The sequence below is a fragment of the Ochotona princeps genome, chromosome 4 (assembly GCF_030435755.1).
Source record: "Ochotona princeps isolate mOchPri1 chromosome 4, mOchPri1.hap1, whole genome shotgun sequence".
In the NCBI taxonomy this organism is placed as follows: Eukaryota; Metazoa; Chordata; class Mammalia; order Lagomorpha; family Ochotonidae; genus Ochotona; species Ochotona princeps.
This window is the reverse complement of record NC_080835.1, coordinates 104,689,858-104,710,777: the sequence shown is the minus strand read 5'-3', so window position 1 is coordinate 104,710,777 and position 20,920 is coordinate 104,689,858. Positions and strand designations below refer to the sequence as shown.

Here is a 20,920-nt window from a genome sequence, read left to right as displayed (position 1 = left end):
GGTGCGCGCCGATCCGAAGCCGGGAACCAGGAACCTCTTCCAGGTCTCCCACGTGGGTGCAGGGTCCCAATGCATTGGGCCGTCCTCAACTGCTTTCCCAGGCCACAAGCAGGGAGCTGGATGGGAAGTGGAGCTGCCGGGATTAGAACCGGCACCCATATGGGATCCCGGGGCATTCAAGGCAAGGACTTTAGCCACTAGGCCACTCCGCCGGGCCCAGGAACCATTATGTCTTAAAAGACAGAGTGAAAAGAAGATGACATTAATATTAGCTTATAATAAAAACAATAAGAATAATTTCCAAGATTATAGACTTAAATGTGATCACTAAATAGCAAAGTTTCTAGCAACCCGGGCCTGCAAATCATGTTTGTATGATAGTGTCTTGATGAATGTAGGTGGGAAGCCGTAAAGCCTAAACCAGAATCCAGATACGTTGAATTATTTTAGAATTAAGATGCGGAGCTCACTAAGATCATCATGAGAGTGAAAAAGCAGACTATGCTGCATCAGAAAAATTTATATTACTCATACCGAGTGAAGGATTTTTATCCAAAATATATACAGACCTTTCCAAATCATTAAGAGAAAATATTCAAAGGGCTTTTCACAAAGCAGGTTGTCAAAACAGACAGCAATACATGAAAAGACACTCCAACTAGTCAGTCATCAGAGAAATATAAACTCATTGTGAAGGTAACAAAGTAGATGTTAGCCTATGTGTGTAAAAGGGGCAGAAAAAAATCAAGAGAAAAACAAAAAGAAAACTAAACAAAACACAAACAAAGTCTCTTCCCTAGTCCAAGCTGTCTTTGCTTGTCCTTTAACAAAAGGAATCACCGAATTAAGGGAGAAAAAGATCCAAAAAGATCCAAAAAGATCATAATCCTGGGGCTGAGGGGGTCATTTGCTTAGAATCTCAGTGGCCAGTATCTTGCAGAGAGATTTAAGAGAAGTCCACATCTAAACCCCCCTCCCATCCTAACTTTCTCAGAAAAGGGAGGAGGGGGGAAGAAAGAGGGACCCATTAAAATCTCAGTCTGAATGCAGATTGGGCCCTGGGTCTTTTATTGAGATCCCCACCTGTTCTGTCAGATCTGTGCTAGAAGAGCCTTCCTGTTCACTTGGTCACTGGCTGCATTCTTCATTGTTGATACAACAAGCTCCTGGCGCTCAAATCAACAGTAACATCACAACTAAGTAATACTGTACATCTGTTGGAATGACCAAAATGATAAGAATTAATAAAAAGGTGCTATCACAGGTTAGAGAGCACATGGTATAGCTATAGTCTTCATTCATGCGCATCAACTCTAGTGAAGAACAGTTCGAATCCTGATACACATCCATCAGAAACAGATACACCAAAGCCTAACCTTCCACAGGGCTGAACGTGGCAGTGGCAGTGGCAACACCCTCAAAGGACAAATGTCATTCATCCACCGACAGGAGAAATAAGCAGGAACAACAGCCAAGGGCAATGATGCCACAAGGAGGCTGCATCCAACGATCCGGTTATGACTTACAATTAAAATAAAGAATCCAAGTATGAGACCTATCAGTGTCTCAAAGGCAGCCCGGATGACCCCGTGGTGTGAGAAGTGGGAGCTCTTCCACCCCGGGTAAGGATTCATGCAGTGACTGGGGCAGAGTGAGGGACTATTCATTGCTTTGTGTGGTGGTTCCCCAGGTATGTTCACTCTGTGAAAGTCACCAGTGCGTACATGTGAGTACAATTATGTAGCTATGCTGTTGGTCAACCTGGAAATCTGTTTAAAATCTATGAATAATTGAGGATATCCACTTGCTGCGACGCTAACATAAATCATACACAGCGGCACTTCTTTAATTAAAATCAGGATCTGTCCATACTCTACCCACAGCCCCTGTGCAAACCAAACCCAAACAACTCTATCAGGACTCTGTTACCAGCCTTCATTAGAATTTACGCCTGCATTAGTCAGGTACCCATTAAGAAAGCTTTTAGATGAAAATGACCAGGTGTTAATGGATCCCTCAAGAACATTTGAAGCTCACATTCCCTTTGTAGCATCTTTGAAGCTTTGATTGGCTTCAACAAAGAGGCAGTCATTTATGTAACTGGTGAACAAGTCGGCGGAGACTGACCCGTATTTCTTGCAGTTTACCAAGTTTCTTTCTTTATAAGCTTTACTTATTTCCTCTCCTCCCCACAGTAGTTCCTGGGTCTGCATTATACAACAGCAGCAGCTATAAGCAACATTGGAAGCTGGCACACTACCACATACTGCAAGAGTGGGCAGGAGGGAGCTCTCTCTCTCTCCAGTGCCAGCATATTCAGAGAGGTCAGACCTGATGTGGGCTGAATGGCACACTGTGTCCTGAAGATCTCCGAATACGTTACCTAAAAAAAAATGAACTAACATTATGCGACTCAATAATCACAAATAATCAGTGTCCTTTTTTATGAACCATTATTTTCATCCATATTTTAAGAATACCAAAATGAACTGGTTTTGTCCACAAAGTTGCTGCAGGAAATAGAGCCAAGAAGCCCTCATCAGAGTGGTACAGAAGGACGGCTGACAGCGTGAGGGGACAGCTTGGTCACTGACACACCTTTTGCACAGGCGAGGATGGAACAGTGCCATCTTTGCCCTGGGGGCCTTCAGGAAACCCTGGTGTTGGGGGAATTAGTGCAGTCTGAATCGTGGACCGCCTGCTGTGCTCCCAGTGCTGGCACAGCAGGGTCCCTACCTAGCCAAACCACAGAATCCCATGTGCTTCTCTCAAACACTTGTTATGCCAGGAATCATCTTAGGAAAAGGTGTGGAGGTGAGTTCATGTGAGATGAAGAATTTAACTGCAAAAATGCTTGCAAATGATCGAAATTTTGTGTTCTTTGGGCTCTGTGTTCACAATAATATAGTTTGTAGGTTCATTTTATTCTTTCTCACTCACACGTTTTGTTTCTTTGTCTTGTCTTGTGTGTGTGTTTGGATAGCACCTCCAGGTGAAACAGAAGGAGGGACTCTTTCCTCTCTAATAATTCACTGGAGGCATTGTATTTGCTGTGGGGAACTAGATAGAGTGGAATAGAATCCAGGCAGTGGACATGGGCATGTCATGAGATTAAACATATTGGATGTAACTTGTAAGAATAACAAGCCCTGGGACTAGCATTGCAGTTCAGTGAATAAAGCTGCCTCCTATGACACCAGCATCTCTTACAGGTGCCTGTCATGTCCCAGCTGCTCCACTTCCCTGCTCCGGTTTCCTGTTAAGGACACGGCAAAAGCAAGTACTTGCGCCCCGTCACCCACACGGAATACCTGGATGAAGTCCCTGACTCTTGGCTTTAGTCTGGCTCGGCCCTGCCCACTGCGGTCATCTAAGGAGTGAGCAGTGGACCAAAGATCTTTCTCTCTCTCTCTGTTTCTCTATCTCACTGTAGCACTAGCAAATAAATACAGTTTTTAAAAGAAACAAAATTGTGCTTTATTTTTGACTTTCTAAGATTTTTTTTTGCTATGAATTTTTTCAAGTATTTTCTTCTTAAGAATATTTATTTTCACCGGGAAGGTAGAATTACAGAAGAGAGAGGGAGAAAGATCTTCCATCTGCTGGTTCATTTCTCAAGTGGTTACAATGACTGGCACAGAATTGATCTAAAGTCAGGAGTCAGGAATTTTTTCTGGGTTTCTAATATGTGTACAGGGTCCCAAATTCTTGGACACAAATTCTTTCCCAGGGCACAAGCAGGGGTTTTGATGGGAAGTGGAGTAGCTGGGACAAAAGCTGGCATCCATATAGTATGTCTGCCTTTGAAAGGGGAGGGTTAGCCAGTTTTGAATGTTTTCTTTTTGTAAAGATTTATCTATTTGTATTGCAAAAGCAAATGTACAGAGAGAGGGTTAGACAGAGACAGTGGGTCTTCTATCCACTGTCGGAATGGCTGGAGCTGAACCTATCTGAAGCCTGGAGCCAGGAGCTCTTCCTTGTTCTCATGCGGGTTCAGGGTCTCCAGGCTTTTAGTAATGCTCCACTGCTTTCTCAGGCCATGAGCATGGAGCTGGCTAGGAAGTGGAGCAGTGGGGACATGAGCCAAAGCCCATATGGCATGCTGGCACTTGCAGGTGAATAACTGGCCAGCTGAGCCATCATGCTGGCCCCTTAAATATTTTCTCTTTCTTTTCCTTCCTTCACCCTCCCTCCCTCCATCTCCCCCGCTTTCTTTTTCTTTCCTCCCTCCCTCCCTCCCTTCCTTCCTTCCTTCCTTTAATTTTTGATACTGTTTATGTAGTTAAAAAGGATACATGCCCAATATGAACCACCCATTAGGGTGAGAAAGATCAAAGAATGGGGGAAAGTGGGTGACACAACTGTTCCCAATCTCCTTTTTTCTTTCTGTATCTGGGGAAGTGAGGAGAGGAGGAGAGTGAGTTGCTCACAGCAGCTCGACTGCATCAGTACCCAAGGATAAAGAACAGCCACTTGATATCATCCCAGGGTCCCCAATGTGGAGCACGTTCTGAGGATACTGCTTAAACGGTTTTGATGATTCTGAGAGGCTGTTAATTTTGTTGCTTCAAGGTTGAGTAAATCCTTCCAAGGCCCATTGGCTGACATCATTCACCTTAGAGTCTCCACATGCCCAGACGCTGGCTGTCAAAGCTTGCCTGAGAGAACTGTTATAATTGCTCTGCACTCCATGGTAATAGATGTCCTTTGCAGGCCTCAATGAACTGGTTGTCATGTCCCGCATGTACCTGCCGTCCATTACACAGGCTTCAACAACTGAAGAGACCCAGTTCTGAGACATACACTCCACAGTCAGACCATAGATCCTGTGATTTTCCCGTGGTTGAAGTTCTGAGTTCAGTGGTCCAGTTGGGGTGTCCCCAAGGAACTCTTGTATGTGCCAGCCAGTTCAGGGTCTGGCTTAGTCTGTCACCCACATCAGCCAACAACGAGCACCAGTGATTGCGGCTCCCTGGTCAGTTCTGTTCCCATCTCATGTGCAAACCACTGGATACTAGGACCCAGCCCATTCCCTATCCACCACACACTCAGCCCTCACACACACCAGCATGAATGACAGCCTAGTTGGAGCTACCTCCATTAACTCTCATCTTCTCTGTCCCCAGTCACAGTTCTTGTGTATATTGGTGTGTATAGAAGACTGGTCCAATTGGTCTTGCATCCCATTCAGTTCTCGTATACCTCAGTGGGTGTCAGAACCTAGTTCAGCCTAACCAACCCACTATCCATCCCACACTCATGCAGGGGGATGCCACTACCTCCACAGCCAGGCCCACCGCCAACCCTGCTTGTACTTTCCATGAGTTCTACAGTTTAACCTGACAGTACATGCCCCTAGTCCTAGCAACTGCTAGCCACTACTGTGGGAAAACCTGGCCATCCCACACTTACTCTGGCTCATGCATGCACTGGTGGGTTTGGTCACTAAACCCAGCCTGGCTCTATCTCTAACCCAACTCACATGCAGTTCCAACAGAGTTTGTAGCCAGGAGCAAGCAGAGCACTGTCTTTCCCCAGTCCTAGCAGCTCCCATACCAGGCTTGCCAACTTCCTCTGGGTTTTAAGTATCCTGGTGAATGCTACAGCCACGTGGCTTATCTCACCTCACCTTGCCACTCACTAGCAGGTGCTATAGCCTAGCCTAGACTGGACTGTCCCCAGTCCTGGTTCTAATGTGAATTGGCTGGTGTTGTGGCCCTACTTTGCCTGTTCAGCACTCTGTTCTGGTTATCACATCTGACAGTGGGTATTATGTGCCTGGTCTGTGCTATTCCAAGCCTTGGTTCTTCCACTGATCTGCAGGGATTGTATCCTGACAGAGGAGTTCCCCAAGCTGTTCTACAGGGCTGAGCCACAAATTCTCCACAGAATCTCCTCCCAGGCCCAGTTTTCTCACATGGTGGTTAATGTTATGGCCCAGCCTAATGTGATCTACTCCTTGCCCTCACACTCACTGACAGATACTGTTGTTGATCCCTGCCAGGCAGGTCCCCAAGCCACGGCTTTGTGTGTGCCTTTAGATGGTGGTTGATACCAACAATCCAACCTTTGGTCCCCCATGTGAGCAGATGAATTGGTTTTGCTCTGAGAGGTGCTCCAGTTTTGCTTCCCCAAACCACTCTATGTTAGCTCCCTCATTTACGTTCAAGTGCAGTAGTTTGGTTAGTGAAAGTGCCCCAGAACTAACTCCTCACCTGTCACATTCTCCCTCAGCAATCCTCCATACAAATTCGCAGATACCTTCTGAGTAGTCTATAGCTCCCACGTCCACAAGTGTGCAGATCCCCAAGCCTAGTAATCCAGCAGTGTGTCATGTCGCCCTGGTCTTGCCCTCCAGCCCGGGGCCCACACATGCTTAGGTGTGGGTCTAACTCTGCTCCCCATATATACTTACAAAAAAAAGACTAGAATAGACAACTATGCTGGCACACTGTTACAGTAAAAACAAATTTAGCATTAACCAGGCCCAGAGTGCTGGTCAGCATTTTCTCCCACCAATCTAACAATTTCCTAGGTAAAATGTAACCTATGCAGTTGCCAACAGCTGGGGCCCTCAAATGTTTTCTTAAAACATATTAGGATCAATTGATTTTTCTCCCTTTTTAATAACTGTCTTGAATCAGTGATGTTATTCTAGAAAGTTCTGGCTAAAGATGCTTTTTTATTTAAGCACAATAACAGAGCACAAATAATCTTGTGTCTTTCATTTTGTGAACTTTATTTTGCAAGCCTAAATGTTTACAGGAAATCTAAGCAGAATGTACTACAATTTCTCATATCTAAGCATCAGCCCACCCCCACGAACACAGTGATTGGGTTTCTTCCTTGTTAGCACTTTGCATCAATGCAACACACTGACAATACCTGATGAATCAGTACTGATCAGTTGTGTTAATCAAATCCACAGTTTGCATTAGGGTTCACCCTTTGTGATGTACGGTTGCATGGGTTTTGACAAATGTGCAAAATCTTCCATCTAGTATGGCAGCACACAGATCTGTTTCATTGATCCAAAATCATTCAGTGCTTCACCTCTTCACTAATCCTGTTCTTTTTACTGTGTTCATTGTTGTATCCTTTCCAAACAATGATATAGTTGCAGTCTTGTGCCTTTCAGATTGGCACCTTTGCATGGCAATGTTCATTTAAGTTTCTTCCATTTTGAATTAGAGAACTCATTTTTGTTAGCATTGAGCAACATTCCAGCGTTTAGATGTACCACAGTTTATTTACTCATACATCTACTGAAAGATGTCCTGGTTGCCTGCAAGTTTGGGCAATTATGATTAAAGTTATTATACCCATTGCAATGCATGTTTTATCTGGACATGTTTCCAATTAACCAGAATATATTTTGTTTTGTTAAAGACTGTTGAATTAACTGCTGTAATTTGTACTGTCACTACCAACAGGTGAGAGTTTCTGTTACTCTACATCCTTCTTAGTGTTCTCAATGCTTTGAATTTTAGCTATTCTAACGAATGCACAGAAGTAGGTCATTTTCATTTGATTTATAATTCTATAGTGATATATGCTGTTAATCATCCTTTAAGGTTTGTTCATTTTCTTTGAGATGGAGATAACAAGATAAACGGGACAGGGTAGGAAGTGGAGTTCTCAACTCTTGGTTCACTCAACTTCCTGCAAAGGACAGAGTGGAGCCAAGAACAAAACTGGGTGCCAGGAACTCCATGGTAGATCCCATGATTGAGGTAGGAACACAGGTACTTGAACCATCACTGTTATCATGTAGAGACTGCATCCATAGCAAGTTGGACCAGGGAGCAGAAAGCAAGAAGCAGGCATCAAAACCAGGAAATCAGATGTAGGGTGCATAATGCTAAGACAAAATTCCATCCCAATCATATTTGCAAATACATGTTTGTCATCGCTGTGTCTTTTTGGTGTAATGTCTCTTCAGAGTGATTGATCATTTGTTAAAAAGTGTGCAGTTGATTTTTAATTGTCCAATTTTGAATTATACATGCAATTCCTTTGTTGCGTATACATTTTGCTAAATTTTTATCTCAGTTTTTTTGACTTGACTTTTTAAACAATTTTTGTTGAAGAAAAAGTTTTCAATAACAATGATTTCTAATTTAATAACCTGTGTTTTCCTCAAGTATACACTGGTTGTATCTAGAAAGTCATAATCAAAACCTAGATCATACAATGTCCTTGCTTGTTATCTTTTGCAAGTTTAGAATATGTCTTACGTAGAACCATGAGCCATGTCAAGTTCATTTTGTGAGAAATGTAAATTCAATCAATAGATTTCTCGTATCCTTTATTGAAAAGACCATTTTTCTGAATTGACTCACGTTTGTTCTCTTTTTTGAAAATACACATGCTGAGTTTTACTCTCACTCTACTGCAGCCGTGCTTCCAGCAACTCATCAATTACAGCGTCAGCGTTGCTACCAGCACCAGCTGCAGTGTCAATTCTGTATCCAGGCTCCCACTCCTGGTAAGCTGTCATTCTCTGTATTTACCTCTTTCTCTGGTAATTGGGGCAACCATTTACCCGTGCCCTCAATTCTCTGAGAGATCTAAAGAGAGTTGGTTTTCAATTTGCTCAGCTTTTTTCTTGTTATGAGGATGGGCATGATGACTTCTAGAATCTTTCATGTTGGGCTAGCCATGGAAGTTCATATCTGTCTTTCCTAAGTTTTCAAACTTCTGCATTGTTCCAAATTTCCCCACACTTGGGAAAAACAATAATCATTTATTTTTTCACTTTGAGGAGGGAAAAGCTGTCATAATGAATACTACAGTCCATTCAGCGCTCATATTTTTATTGTTTGGCAGTGGTCCTCCAGCATTTGGAAGGGTGCATGATTCCATGAGCGTGTGGAGAATCAAGGCATATCTCCTACAGGGCAGACTGTAACTGACTGTCAAGCCCACTGCTCTGTTTATCCGGGTGCAGCAACAGTTAATGGCTTATCCTTGAAGCCTCCTATTGTTCCCCATCTTCCTGGAAGGTTGTGGCTTTGAGTTATAGTTCAAGAACTATGAATAAGTTAAAAAAATATGTAATTAAGGGAAGATATTGTGGCACGGGGGTTAAGTTACTACTTAAAACACGGGCAATCCATGTCAGGCCACAGATTTGAGCCCTGGCTGCTCTAATTCTAATCCAGCTTCTTTCTAATGTGGCTTGTAAGGTAGTAGAAGACGGCTCAAATGTTTGAGTCTCTCCTACCTGCTCCATGCAAGCTAGAATGGACCTGACCCAAACTTCGTTGTTTGTCATTTTGGGAGTAAACCAGTGAACGGCAGATCTCTATTTCTCTGCCACTTCAACCTTTTTAAAAATATTTATTTGTTTCTATTTCAAAGAATTACAGAAAGAAGGAGAGACAGAGAGAGAAGATCTTCCATCCATTGGTTCACTCCTCAAATGACCACTATGGCCAGAGTTAAGCTGATCTAAGCCAGGAGCCAGGAGCTTGTTCCAGGTCTCCCCCATGGGTACAGGCTTGCAAGTACTTGGTCTATCCTCTGGTGCTTTCCCTGGTCATAATTAGGGAGATAGATTAGAAGTGGAGTAGCCAGGACATGAGCCGGCACCCATATAGAATGCTGGGGCAACAGAGTAGAGGATTAGCCTGTTGAACCTGGTGCTGACTCCACCACTTCACCTTTTAAGCAAATAAACAAGTAAATCTTTAAAGAAATTTGTAACTCAAGGTAGTTGCTTTAAACTTCGTCAGCCAACACAATAGCAGTCTTATATATTAAGAAGAAAGAGTAGAAGAGAACATGGTACATTAGCTCTCCACGATCTGGAGGACTTCTTACCTTCAGCAGCTTCCTCTGCCCTGATTTGTGCTCTAGCTTGGGCAATTGTTTCTGCTCAATCTTCCCAGATTCAGCAGCCTTCTGATCAGTTGGCATCAGAGAAACCATCTGTCCTACTATTGGTGCCACAGCTGCCTGACTCTGACGATATCTATTGCTCAGATAAGAACAGGGACAAATACCCACTTCAGCCTCCACCTCAATTCACCTTTACATGAACAGCAGGCCCAATTTTGCTGAAACAGGATTTGCAAGAATATTCTTTTCCCCCCACCATGAAGTGGACTGAAAACCAATTGTTCTGCAGCCGATAGATACAATCCCATTTAGCATTGATTGCCCATCACCAGGAGAATGCAACAAATGTTGACTCTGGTAATTGTTCATCAGTGACAGCAATTTGTTCAAAAATATCCAGAGCATATTAACTGCAACTGACACAGCGCATCCTGGGGCATCATCCAGATGAGTCTGAGGGAGAAAAACACCCATACAGGGCAAGAAAAACTTTTTCTCCTAGATGCTTTTGTGTTTTCTTTTTAATTTCTTCATCGACACATTGGTTATTCAGTAGCATATAACTTAACTACATGGTACTGTAAATCTTTTGCTTTATCATTATTCCTGTTACTGATTTTTGTTTCATGGCTTCTCATTTAAGGGAATGTATAGCAACTGCACAACAGAGACTATCATATCCAGTTGTAGAGATACATTACAGTAGGCATCTCTACTTCCAAATCAAAGATGAACTCCCAGTGAAACTGTTGAATGTGTCTTAACAATAGGATGCTGGACTCTCTTCCATTGGCCATACCAGCAATGTCAGGACACACTTCAAAAACAGAATGATGGACTTCTGGTTGCTTAGGAAGGACTATAGTATTGTAATAATATAGGAAAGGGAAAATGGGGAGGGGGTAGGGGAAATACCAGAGCCTATGGAATTGTACCATAAAAGTAAAATAAAATAGAGGAGGAACAAAAAAAGAATGTGAAGAGGAAAACTTAAAAATACAGACCTCACAATGACCAAGGCTTGGGAAAGCCCTTTATCCTCAAATAATAAACACTTGAGTTATCAAAACATTGAAAGACTATGGATACGTGTTGTAGAAGAACCCAGTTGCTATTACCCATCCATAGGTGAACCATGCCTGCATTGTGCAAAACAATGGTCTAAAACATCACTTGTGTGTGTCACTGATAATAACATGACTGTGGTCCTTAACTGCCACTAAGAGCCATGCGCTGATCTGAGCAATTTATGTACCTGGTGGTGTTAAGACTTCACAACAGCACTTGCAGTTACAGTATCCCACTTTCTTGTTTGCTTAGATGTTCTCTACACACCACGGGGTGATTTGCCTTGGAATTAAGGTCTTGTGGGGCTCGTTTCCTGCTGTTTGACACAGCATTTTTATAGATGTGGTGGCATGTGGATGGAAATGCTCACCCATTTGGAGCAAAACCAAGCAGATTTTATTCCAATATTGCCTCCAGGTCAAAATGGTCTATATGATTTTCCAAGCCTTGTTCAAAATGAAAACTGGTTGTCATTGTTCCTAAAGGTTACATATCCCAAACTGATGTCTGCAGAGCCTTAAGCAGAAATGGAGCACCTTTCCTTACAGGACCCTAGGTTGTACACAGAGAGGCAGCCTCATCTCTGGACCAGTTCTTCAGGGAGAGTTCCAGTTGCTACATCATTTTGCTCTTGTTGTGGTTTCTAAAGTTTCTATCATCTTTGTGCTTCCCAGGGAAGTGAGTCATTGGTGAATTCTCCTTTAACACTTGGCTCGCAGATCAATGGGTTCCATTCCTGGTGTGTTCTTCTAAAATTGAGTAGGGTCACTATTCCTCCTCACCCACCTGGCTTGCGGCAAATGGACTTTCACTAGCACAGACTCTGATGCACAGACATTGAAAAGACATGTCATCGTTGGCCATTGTCTGGTTGGTCCCAAGTGCTGCCTGCTTTCTTTCATGCTCCAAGTTGAGTGAATCAATTAAGACTCTCACTGCAGACTAGGGTCAAGTATCATTGTGCAACACTGCCACAGGCAAAGCTGCTCTCAGTAGTATTTCTATGTCATGGACTTGGAAATGTGGTGTCTTTCAGTGGCATTTCAGTTTATGAATTCATTACCTAGTTTAACTCCTCTTTCATGCTTCCTCCTGATCATTAATGAAAAGCATTGACCATTAAGAGACACATTCTTCTGAGTATTAAAGTTCTTTTTTTTTTTCAAGCATCAGGAGGTCTTTAGGAAGCGGAAACTTTTGCCTGCTTCTTGCAGGTTGCCTGGCAATAGGTATTTCTGTCTGCCGCGGCCAGCTGTTTACTTTCTAACCCTCTCTATATCTCTTTGTGCCTCCCTCGCTCTCACAGCTGCTTGTGGCCTTTACAGTGCAAACACTAAGTCCAGTGTGTTACTAAGGAGGGGTGAAGTCAGGAACAGTGGCCTTGGCACTGCCTCTGCAGCTCTCTCACAGATATGCCAAAGATATGGGCAGGCACATGAGGACACATCTCAATATACGAGGCTGCATCTTCTTTTGGGCTCCTTTTTCCCAGCTGGACTGCCCCGTGCTAACTTCCGCAGCACTTGTATCCTCAACAGCATCCTCAGCCTGGAGATATCCAGGGAGCTCCTTGACCCTTGAAGCTCCCTGTGTCTCTCTCAGCTCCCTCTTTTCCTGATGCTCTACCAGGAGAGGAGGAGCTCCTGTCACATACTCTCTCCAGGCCTCCAGCTGCTGTGACCCCATCAACTCCAGTACCACCACTTACTCGGCCCCTGGTACATAGAGCAGAAGCAGGTGCTCCCTGTACATATGCATCACTAACAACCATCTGTCCTGCTGGCAGCACTGGCAGTCATGCTCTTCCAGAGTACAGGGCCAACCATTGGCCCCGTGCTGCCCTGCACACCTAGACCCTGTGTGACCCCAGGAGACAGGCAAAAATAAATAAATAAATAAATAAATAAATAAATAAAAACAAAACAAAAAAAAACAGGGAAACCAGTCACTGATTTGTCATTTCATGAAATTTGTAGTTTCATTGGTTGGAACGTTGAAGTCCAAGACACTTTGCAGGTATTTTCTCAGTACTTTTTAAAGAAAAACTTAGAGATCCTGAGGCCCGGCCCAGGATCCCTGCTCTGTGCTCAAGCATACTACCTTTCCCATCAGCAGCATCTGCACAAGTCTGCTGCTCTGATGCCTCAACACATGTCCCTAACAATGGAGTCTTATTTCAGAATCATTCTCCTGGAGAAGCACACATATGTCAGCTCTTCCATTTGTCTCTGCCACCTCAGTTTCACAGCTTCTGGGCTGTAGAAGACCCATGGGTGTGTCCCAGTCTCAGCCAATGCCTGTATAGAGTGCTGTGTAGTAGATTTCAGAGTGATTTGTGTTCAGGAGGTAAACATGTCTTGATGCTTTCCTCAAAGGAGAAAGCCTTTCATTGTAGAGAGGACTGACTCCCTCACAGCAAGGTTGGGGTGCCCCCAACCATTGGGTCAGGATGAGGCCTATGAAATCATTTGATTGGGCTCTGCCAAGGCAACAAAGGCAGGACTCAAAATTCAGCAAATCACAACAAGCTAATTTTTGAGTTGATGATTTTTTTGGTACGGTCTGTAAATAATGTTATAAGTATCCAAATAACCCTTGGTACAAAAAGGTTCTTCACCATTGCTCTCCAGTGAGGAGAAGATGTGAGTGGGCAGAGGTGGGTCTTGTTTCAAATGCTGACTAGGCTATTGGTATGTCAGGAGTTGGCCAAGAAGGACCGACAGCTGAGAGGAACAATCACAAGAAGATGAAGAATTCACTTTCACTAAGTGACAATAGGATTGCTTGGGACTCTGAGCCCAGTGCTCTCTGGGTATGGTTGTAGGCTCCTTATGTCTTACAAGTGTATGTGTGGAGTGAGGAGATGAATATAGGCCTGCTACAGGGGATGACACCCACGCACTCCTGGATGATATCTTATGCCTAAGTCTACATGTGGGATGTGTTTGTGTATGTGTGAGAGAGAGATGGACAAAGAGGGTGTAGGATGAAGATTGCTGGAGAATGCCCAGAGAGTCTTGAGTCCATCAGAGGTGGTCTGCCTCTCCCAAGGGTCCCTCGTTGGACCCTTCTTGTATGGGAGAAGTTGAGTTTTCCTCCTACTCCTGCCCAAGGCTCGGTTCTGCCCTTAGCATCTATCCTTTGTTCTGTGGCTTGGCAACAGTGGCCTTGGGGCGATGCGGGGAACGGAAACCAGTCCTTGTCAGACTTTGCCTCCTCCCCTCAGATGTAAATTCTTAGAGCCTGGTAGAGTGACAACCCTCAGCTAGACAGTGTGATCTTGGGAAGATATGAGAGGACAGGAGTCAGACCCTTACAAGTGTCCTCTGTCTCATTAGTTCTTTCTTTGGGGGGTTCCCGGAGATGTTATGTCTCCTACCCAGAGGAGTTGCACTGGGGGATCCTTTAAACTGGTTAGAAAAAAGTGGCTAGCATCATGGCAACCTCGTAGGGTGTTGGTTGTATTTGTGTGTTTGTCAGTAATGAATAATTTAAGGTTGATAGGTTCTAGAAGGTTCCTGTGAGTCTGCACTGGATTGGAACCCACATAGGCTTCTGGCACTGGTTAGAAGTTTATGGAAAATGTTCCTAATGAAAAAACTGTACATACATTTCCCACAAGATAAATGTAATTTTTTTTCAATTATTTAAGACCTTTGTTGACAGGTGCTTGCAGTTTGCTGACCTTTTTGAAAAAAATCAAGTTGTAAGCTTTTATTGCAAATTAAAAATGAAGTTCTTAAAAATCTCAACTTGACCAGATATGAAACAATTTAAAAACCCTTAAAGGTGTATTGAGAAAAACCAGGTTTTGTTTAAAAAAAACATGTTTGTCATTACCAAAAAGAGACATCTTTAGGTAAAAATAATAAAAACCCATGCTGATTAGATAATGCAGATAGTTCTAGTTATCTGGTCAATGGGTAAAAAAGCAAGCCTTTAAGGTCGGCAGCTCCAATCTTTTGTTCATTTCCTATTGCTGGAATTTCGTATTCATTTCTTCTTGTTGGATGATGGTGGAAATGCTAAGCCGGCGTTTATTACTCAGCCCTCCCTGCTCAGCCTCGGGAGCGGACAAATTCTCAGCTGGTGGATCGGCTTCTTTTGTCTCTTTGCCGTCTTATGGTTTAAGGTTATCTGGGCATCTGCGTCAGTAATTGAAGTGGCGGTAGTGACGTTGAGGTGGCTGCTGACCCTGGGTCGCATCTTGATTTTCCTTATCCTCTTCATCGCCGTCCTCTCTCGGCTGTCTTTGGCGAGGAGGACCTCTGCGAATCGTGGTCTCCTACCTTGGTACATGTTCTGTCTCACAGGTCTACCTTGCTCTCCCGCACCCTGGTTGTCAGCACCGCCCATCCCTTCTGCCTGCACAGGAGGGTTGGAATATTGTGGTCGACGCCCATAGGGTCTCTGCATGTAGTCAGGTGGGAACCTTCGCCTGCGGTAGGGCTGGCGTTGTTGGGCCTGGCCTTCGGGAGCACTCTCTTATCCCTCGTTCTTTTCCCCACTCTCTCTATTCTGGTAATTCTGCTGGTAACTGCGTGGAGGACCCCTGCGACGTGGATGGCGTCTATAATGGTTACGGTCTGCTGCATATTTACAGCCTTGCACTGGAACTCCACCAGGGCCTGTAACATTTGCTGCTTCCGCACCATCTTCTCCTTCAACAACATCAAACTCCACAGTCTTACATCTTCCTTGGTGTCATTCCTGTTGATGAAGCTGTATCCGTTCCTTTCATTGAACCATTTTACTGTTCCCAAAAGCTTCGTTGCAATGAGCTTCTTGTCCCGCTCCTTGCGCTGCTGCCCGTGGTGCCCGGCTTGGCGTCGGCCACGCTGAGGGCCGCGGGCAGCTGATGGGTCTCAGCCTCGCTGCTCACAGTTGTCGTGATGGTGACGGGCCGGCTGCGGCAGCTACGGCTCCTCCCGGGGTGTGATGGTAACTAGGAGGGCTGCGGCAGTGGGGCTGTTCAGGGCTCTCTGTGGTCTGCTCTCCGCTCCCACTACCGATCAAATTCAAGATAAATGTATTTTAAAATCTGTTTTTCAAAAAATATTTTGAAGCTCCCTGGTGTTTGCTGCGTGAGCTGCCCAGAAAGTCATTAGGCCTAGGCACCTGTTGGGAGGCACTAAAGGGGAGATGATTTGTGGCTTTTCTTTGCTGCAAGGTGGAGGAAGTGGGATTTGACCTTGGGCTGTGGTAGTCTCCACTGGATGTAGGATTAGGGTGGGCTTGTTCTGCCTATTGATGGCTCAGGTAGTCTGCCTCCTCACTGTAGCAGGACTGGAAACCATGGATGCTGTCCCACCCTGGGTTGTGATGTATTGTTCATCCATATATAAAACAGATTTTTATAGGACACCAGCCAGGACTCAGGGGTGCTGAGGTGAATAATAAACCACAACCCTGCCATCTAGGAGTTTGCCATGCATTGAGGAAGCAAGCCAGAAGAGTTCGTTTCGAGGAGGGAGAGGTGTTGATGATAGAGGGTGTTAAGGTGTCAGTCTTCCTGTGCTTGAAGCAGGTGAGGTGTTCTCTGCCTGTCTCTCCCCAGACCCACCTGTAGGCCTGACCGTTCAGGACACTGACACACATAGTTGCATTCGGTGGCTATACACAACTCCTAAATGTGGCTGAGAGCCTTGGACCCGCTCTTCAACAAGACAGACCAAAAGCAACACATTCTAAGTGTAATTCCAACCTAAACTTTCTGTCTACTCCTTTTGTTATGTTCAATTATTTTTCTCTTGCATTCTTTGCTCACCCTCAGCCTGACGTGACATGGAACTGCCAACCATGTTGCACAATAGTTTAAAGGGTTAATACACCAGCCTGGATCTGATCCCTTGCCGGATTGGCCCTCCAAGGCCAGACTGCAGAGAGCTAAACTTGAAAGGAATAGCCTCAGCTGACCAGAAAACAATACAACACCATTGTGGTGCTTTCTATTTTGTTCCAGCCCTTTGATAGACCCCAGCAACCTATTTGGTATGGATTTCTGTGGAGCAATTTATGTGTTCATCTCTGGTCTTTGTTGAATTCAGCCTTGACTAGATCTCCAGTCCTTTCCACTCCTTAACTGCCCTAGCTTGAGAGGCAGACTCCATGGCTGACGTTGGTAGTTCATGGAATACTCCCTTCCTCTGGTCTTTCAATCAGCAAAGTCACAAAGGACAAATGGACTGACCCTCTCTGACTTTGCTCATGGACTCATACCCTGCCACAGTATCAAAATCCAACAAGACAGGGTTGCCCGAGGAACAACAGTGCCAGTCTGGGGCCAAGTATTAAATCAGGCAAGGTATGAGCTGGCAGAGTGGAAGCAGGAACCCCCAGCAGAGATGGGCATTTATTGGAGGATACAGTGGCAGGTGAAGGTTGGGCGTCGCTCTGGGCTAGGTCTGAAGGTTTCCTTGGGGTTTCAGCAGCATTGAGAGCTCCTCTGAAAGCAGTGAACAAGGATGAGTGGCAATGATGAGCCTGGAATTCCAATAGGCTCAGAACACAATTTCCCTAAACACTGGGGGGCCAAAGTACAGGCCAGATTTTTGAAATACTTCAGGATCAGTTGCAGTCTGGGGCTCTACTTTGGGAAGGAGCCATTGAACCTGCAGTTGGCTGTGCTGTGCACTTACACTGGCCCAGACATTGGCTCTAAACACTCAGATCACCCCTAGCCCTGGGATGCACCAGAGAGTTCTGGAAGCTGCCACCTTACTGAGCTCTATGTACTCTCATGCAGAAATACTTGTGAGCTCTGGCCTCAGGAAACTCAGGAAAAGGCTGAGATATTTATTCCTATGGATTTATTCCAGGGACAAAGAAGAAAGTCAGCCAGGTTCTTTGAGAAGGCGGTAGCTCTGTTCAAACCAGAACTGAGTGGGAAAATAAGGGTCAGGTGGGTTTTCCAGGAGACAAGTCTTCCAAGTGAAGGGAAAACTCCCAGACTGTGGTTCGTGACTCCCTCTGTCCTTGAACAAACTGAAACAATGACTATTCCCACTCTATTTTTTAAAATTATTTTTTAAAGATTCTATTTTATGTTTTATTGGAAAGTCAGATATTCAGAAAGAAGGAGAGACAGAGAAGATGAGCTTCTGTCTACTGATTCACTCCTCATGGGCTGCCATAGCTGGAGCAGAGATGATCTGAAGCCAGTAGCCTGAATCCTCATCTGGGTCTCCCACGTAGGTGCAGTGTGCCAAGGCTTTGGGCCATCCTCGACTGCTTTCCTGGGCCACAAGCAGGGAGCTGGAAGAGAAATGGGGCAGCTGGGATACGAACTGGTGCCCCAATGGGATCCTGGCATGTGCAAGGTGAAAACTTCAGTCACTAGGCTTTTAAAACTTTTATTATTACTTTTTTTTGAAGTAGTTCTGCTGGACAGAGCTGTTAGAGGTCAGAACAGCTGTAACGGTAGAGCATACTACAGCAGAATATCGCTGAGACCGAGTATCTGTGTGAAATTTACATCTGGCATGACTTGAGTGTCTATTCCAGTGAATGCTATTATTTCAGTAACATTGACAATAAGTAGTTACTAATAGGACTAATTGGACACATATAGGAGAGCCTTAGTACCTTTTGAATATTTATAGGTTTTATAATTGTGTATTCTTTCTTTTAAAGATTTATTAATGTTTTTATTGCAAAGTCAGATATGCAGAGAGGAGGAGAGACAGAGAGAAAGATCTTCCATCCGATGATTCACACCCCAATTGACCACAACGGCTGGTACTTTGCTGATCCAAAGCCAGGAGCCAGGAGCCAGGAGTTCTTCCGGGTCTCCCACGCAGGTGCAGGGTCCCAAGGCTTTGGGCCGTCCTTCCCCAGGCTAACAAGCAGGGAGCTGGATGGGAAGCAGGGTCACTGGGATTAGAACTGGCGCCCATATGGGATCCTGGCGCGTTCAAGGTGAGGACTTTAGCCACTAGGCCACCACACCAGGCCCTGTGTATTCTTTTTCTAAATAAAAGATTTATTTATTTTTATTGGAAAGTCAGATATACAGAGAGGAGGAGAGACAGAGAGGAAATTCCTCCATCCGCTGATTAATGCCCAACTGACTGCAATGGCCAGAGCTGAGTCGATCCAAAGCCAGAGGCAGGAGCTTCTTTTGGGTCCCCCACGTGGGTGGGTGCAAGGCCCAAAAGTCTTGGGTCGTACTCTACTCCTTTCCCAGGGCACAAGCAGGGAACTGGATAGGAAGCAGGACTGCCAATACACAAATAGGTGCCCATACGGGACCCCCAACACATGCATGGTGAGGATTTTAGGATGTCTAGGCTACTGTGCTGGGCCCCTTAATTGTGTATTCTTAAGACAATCAGTTTCTTACTTTCCAAAGATGTTCACTTTGGGCTTTCAAGATTGTTTTGGTCAGTTTGGTCCTTTCACTGTCAATTTATGCTGTAGGACACTTATGTCAGAAGGCTCTGTTTTCAATCATCCAAGCTATGCTGTGTGCCATTATACCCCTCTTCCTCTTGGAAAATCATTCTCAGGCACAGGGTGAAACCCTGATCCTCACCTTAACCCTAATAGCAGTTGCATTCAAAGGAAGTCATTTTTTTTTTTGAGATGATAAAATTTGGAGAACTTCTCTTCCTCTTTCATGTAACATTATTTTGAGTTAAAAACAATCTGATGTTCAAAAGCAAGGCAGCCATCCCTTTCCGAGTGTCTGCACAAACCCAGACGCTTCATCAAGCTGGAGGTGCAGGGGCTCATGTTTAATTGCCTCTATACGATCTTCTCACAGTTTACCAAGTAGCTGGGAAGCACCTGACCTTGTTGTTTTCTTCTCCTTATCTCCTCTCCATTCTTATCCTCAGTGCATGCCCAGGTTCATCAAGCAATTTCTACTTGTTCCAACTTGAAACTATACTTTGATGAGAGATCAACATTTTGAACAATATATTTTTGAAAAGATTTATTTATTTTATTACAAAGTCAGATATACAGAGAGGAGGAGAGACAGAGAGGAAGATCTTCCGTTCGATGATTCACTCCCCAAGTGAGCCGCAACGGCAGGTGCGCGCCAATCCGAAGGCGGGAACCAGAAACGTCTTCCGGGTCTCCCACGCAGGTGCAGGGTCCCAATGCATTGGGCTGTCCTCAACTGCTTTTCCAGGCCACAAGCAGGGAGCTGGATGGGAAGTGGAGCTGCCGGGATTAGAACTGGCACCCATATGGGATTCCGGGGCGTTCAAGGCGAGGACTTTAGCTGCTAGGCCACGCCGCTGGGCCCTTGAACAATACTTTTAACAAGACAGATACATGTAAACACCATTTCTACCCACTCAAAACGCTCAGTATGTGCTTGTGTGGGTTAACGAGCAATGTACAAGTGTTGATTTTTAATTCATTATGGAAAGCTCAGTATCACAGGTATTCAGTACGTCTCCTTTGTTGCAGCGTTGTGCACAATGCGTACAGCACCACCAGGAGGCTGTGCCTCACATTTGCTTTGGTAACAAGTGAACTGAATCTGTGTTTGCACCATTTATGGAATGTGTAGTTGTGTGAGTGAAGAATCATTTACTTATAGATGAGATAACAATCATCCTTTAAGATGCTTTCTCTGATTTCACTAGTATTTTTTGAGAAATCAAGAAGACCAAAAAGTTTATTCTGCAAATCAAAATAGCTCAGATTTGGAGAACTATGTTTTATTGATTTGAGCATTTGATACAAAAAATGAAGGGGGAAAAACCCTTAGCACCTGGATGTGACAGAAAGTGCACTGTGGAGTCCGCATATCGCCGACAGATGTCCACACACTATTTCCACTGCAGTTTTTCCAGGAGATACAATCAGGTGAACAATACAGAAACATACTCACTTAGACTGTCTATCTCCACTAGCTCTGTTTTACAACTTCAGTGGCTTTGGGGGCAGTGGGAATCTTCATTGACTAAGGCCTGTGAGTTTCTATCTCCATATGATCTGTCCAACCATTTCCATGCCTTTCTGCATGGTGTCCAATCCCAACTGTCAGCTGCAT

The 20,920-nt window shown here is 44.5% G+C and overlaps 1 pseudogene; it reads right to left on the bottom strand.

The window, feature by feature from the left end:
• Positions 1 to 14,884: 14,884 nt before the first annotated feature.
• LOC101531203 (Y-box-binding protein 1-like) lies at positions 14,885 to 20,674 on the bottom strand (annotated as a pseudogene).
• Positions 20,675 to 20,920: the final 246 nt, after the last annotated feature.